Consider the following 4,490-nt stretch of genomic DNA (forward strand, 5'->3'; position numbering starts at 1 on the left):
AAACTGTTAAAATATTTATCTCCTCTAATGAAGTGAAGGAATCCGGCTGAGTGGTGTAAAGGTATGCATGATGAGCCTGTGTTTTTGTGTGTACTACAAGGGCAGCTGATCCATCGCAAGCCTGAGCCCTATAATTAGAGAGCAGATCGATGGAGCAGGATCAGCTATTAATTAAAAAGCAGTTGAGAGGCTTGTACAGTCAGCTTTTGAGAAGACTGAGAGGTCATATATCACTTGACTGTATCCATCCTTAGGCTTGTTCACAGGTTTGTTTACTATTGTTTTTGGGGCTTTCCAGTGTTTTTTGTATCTTGTTTCTGAGAGCTGTGAGAGTTTTTGTCACTGTGAGCTGTGAGGTTATTATTTGATTTTGTATGGATGAGACTATAATCTCATTGACTCTTAGGTGTTAGCCTTGCGTTTCTTTTCTCATTAAATAGCATAATTACAGTCTCTCTCAGTGGGAAGATTTCCTGGTATTACCATGGAAATCGAAATGTTCATTACACTGAATACTTTGCAGTCCTTTTACACAGGCCATAAAACCCAGAGTAGATTCAGATTCCATTAGAGATGGATATAAAATTAGCACATAACTAGTTACTCTGATTTATACTGTAAGGGCCATTTTAGAAATGTTGTAAAGATAATATATTATTAATTAATATATTTATTTCCCTGTGAATGGTCTTCCTTTTGAAACTGCTTTTACGATTACTTACCAACCTAATTAGGCTATATTTGCCATAACGTGTATTGGTTTTTAGAGTGTAATACATTTAATCTTCAAAAGGTTATGGAGCTCACGCATGCAAAGAAGGAAAACAAGAAAAATGATCACCACACAACAAATCCCATGACATTCTTCAGGGAATACTTCTAACTAAAGGGAGACGATAAGGTTGATTAGGGAGGTGTCTTTTAACACACACAGTCACACACACACACACACACACACACACACACACACACACACACACACACACACACACACACACACACACACAAACTACTCATTAGAACCAAGAGCTTTGCTTTACCATTGACTCACTTGTTTGTGCATTCGCCTGTTTGTCATTTCAGATGTATGTATTTTTATATTTAGATAGAGAGAGAATGATTGATTGCATTTTGGCCAAGACCTCCCTGATGAAAGGCAGAATGAAAATCAATGTGTCCTTTTCTGACAAATTACCTGATAACCTACATGGGAAAAGGTGCTCCTAAACACTTTAGCTCACAGAGAAAATCAGGATTTAGTTCTGGTCCACATTGACAGATTTCCGGAATTTACCCAAAGCTCCCTATGCGCGAGACACGGATCTGTCAGTCTATTGTCCGGGATGTCGTCTGAGAAAAATCCTGCTAAAGTGACAGACTGGTAGAGAGAGAGGTGCGTTGCCCTCCATAAATTATTCAAATTTCTGATGGGATGGACACAAAGAGCTAAAAATATCACCATCTCCTTCTCTTTTTGGAATATTCACTTAGTGGTCCATAGATGAGAGTAACACCTACGTCACTTCCGGGCAAAAAATACGGCCCCGCCCACTTTTGGGGAAAAACAACGCTGTCATTTGAATGGCGGTCAATACAAATTCTGAAGTTTTTGCCAATCCGATCAAATTGTTTTGAAAACCGTGGATTTTTGGATCTTCAAAGAGCTCGATTACGATGGCCAGTCAGGCAAACAATTACATTCGATCATTGGTAATCGACAATCGGTCTTGATATATGGTAAATTAAAATCAGTAGGCGAGAATGTAATTTCTCCAGCTGTTACTCTCATGAGCAAGGCGGAACATAATAGTTTTATCATGCCAAAAAGCTGCTGTGTCGTTTATTGCACCTCAAACATTATTCAAATAATCAAGAGTTCAGTGTTTCTGTACTTCCTCTAAGAAGAAAGGACAGTAAAAGAAGAGCTCTGTGGCTTCAGGCTCAATCGCCATTGAAATGACATCGTTGTTTCCCCCAAAAGTGGGCGGGGCCGTAAAGTCAAGTAGATGTTACTCTCTATGAAAATCGATAGCCTACTGCTATATTTAACCATATATCGAGCCCGATCGTCGATTTCTAATGGCTTAATGCAATTGTTTGCCTGTCTGGCTATTGGAATCGGGCTCTTTGAAGATCCAAACATCTCCGGTTTTCTTCCATTTCTGATCGGATTGGCAAAAACTTCAGAATTTGTATTGACCGCCGTTCAACTGACAGCTTTGTTTTCCCCCAAAAGTGGGCGGAGCCGTTATTTTTGCCCGGAAGTGACGCATTTGTTACTCTCATCCTAAGGCACTTGATCGAATGTCATACCGCTAAAAAAACATAAATAACACACACATCACTACATTATGTTAATTATTTGTCTCTAAATTGTCACCATTAGGCGCGTTCACACCGCAGTACTTTTCCCACTTTAGTTCCGATATATATACCTTTTCACCCCATTTTCCGTCCCTGCTAGAGAGCAGGGTTGCATTCCAATAGTCCATTTAGCCAGGGTTGCCAACTTTGGGTACCTGGCTGGAGTGAGATTTTGATATCATGGTTTAATTACATATGCGCACAAAATGACTGCTATCGTGTCAGCAGCAGGACCTTAGCATAGCCTATATATAGGATATATATACAATATATACAAATACACAATATTGGACACAGACTATAAAGGGCACAAAGTTTCATTCACTAATGAAAGTCAAACACATGTTTGTTTCCACTGTTTTATTGTGTGCCTGTCGCGATAAGCAATGAATTGACGTATTGTACGATAAATAAAAATGAACTCGATAAATTGCCATTTACATGAGGATGTGACTAGCAGTTTGAAAGGATGTACTTGAATTATTATTATATATTATCATTATGTCAGTGGTCTAAAATTTTATCGTTGTATCGTTTATCGCAATAATTTCCGGGAAAATTTATCCAACAAAATTAATTATCGTGAGAGCTATACATGAAACACACACACACAAACAAATCTACAGACTTACTCCAAACTGCCAAATATATTAATTAACACACTCTCACTCTCATATACTCTTTGACTCTATTTTGGCCTATTAGAACAATAAGCAGCAGACTTTTACTTTTTTATCATTTCTACTGGTTCTTAGATCTGAGCATGCGCAATACGGGTCGGCAGTTGCGAGAGAGTATTTTTGTTGGGTAATCTATGGTAGGGCTAACCCATACAGTGGTGGGGCTCATGTCAGTATTTGCAATGTAATTACATACACGCTCCCCTTGACAGTGAAACGCCACGCGTGAGGTTTAGATTATTTCCCTGTCTCAATCCAAATTGAACTGTATGAAATAAAAAGGCACATTTGTCTTGTAGTAAATAAAAAGGGCGACCTGGAGCCAATCCTGCAATCTCTCCACAGGTGAAAGAGTTGACATGCTGAAAACCCAACCCCTGCAGGGTGGTCTGGGGGGATTCTCCCCCAGCAGATTTTTTTTGTTTTAGTTTTGAAATAGGTTACTAACATAAAATACACATTCTGGTAGCCTACTCTCTTGAGAAGAAAAATAAATAAATCTATTACTACACGACATATTTAAAAAAGTAATGCCATTTTAGTTTTTTGTTACTTTGTTCTGAAAGCTGAACCTGCTGCTCCACACAGAGAGAAGAGGGAAGAGGCTGTGTCAATTACTTTACATTGTGGATAAGGGTGGATAGGCCCCATTGTTCTTTGTGTCAAAATGAAAGACAGCCCACACACCTATCCAGGGACGTGCACAGACATTTGGAGGGGCTATTGCTGTAAACTGGAAAAAGGGCCTCCCCCTCGAAAAAAAAAAACATAAGACCTTTTTTTAATGTAAAAGAAACCAAATGATTATTACATCAACTAAATTGAACAGTAATTCACATCTCATAACAAAAGAAGTTAAGGCGACTACTTGCATTCGGTGACTTAATTTCAAAAATGAAAATCAGGGACATTTTTTGTTTTGCGGTCCATATCTCATTAAAATATCTAATGTTAGTAACTATTAAAGACAAAATGGGGACAATTCTGTTCTAATGTAGTTTGACCATTGTAACTGCTGTGCAGTCCAGACATACTGATAAAATAGGGCCTCTAACCAGGGGTTAAATTGGGCCGGGGCTGTCCGGGGCTCAGCCCCGGCACATAGGACGATGCTCTGACGTCATCGCCCTCGCTCATTTGTCATTTGTTTAAGCCATAATGTCAAAACATCTCTCGTTCTTAATATAGACTTTATTTAGGGTCGATATGTGTTGACTTTAAAATTGAAAATAGCAGATCTCTGTGACAGGATATCGTTTTTCCGCTTAGTGAACGTGTGTCTCTGCTCCGATCAGGAGCTGCAGCACCGTGGCTCCTTCAGTGCAGAGAGTCTGCAGCGGTGTGTGTGTGTGTGCAGAGAGTCTGCAGTGGTACCGCCAAACCCCCGACCGTCTTGTAACACGGAGCCCGTTTCCTACACCATCAGGGCCGGTTCTAACCAATTTG

Source organism: Gymnodraco acuticeps, unplaced genomic scaffold (genome assembly GCF_902827175.1).
Source record: "Gymnodraco acuticeps unplaced genomic scaffold, fGymAcu1.1, whole genome shotgun sequence".
Classification (NCBI taxonomy): domain Eukaryota; kingdom Metazoa; phylum Chordata; class Actinopteri; order Perciformes; family Bathydraconidae; genus Gymnodraco; species Gymnodraco acuticeps.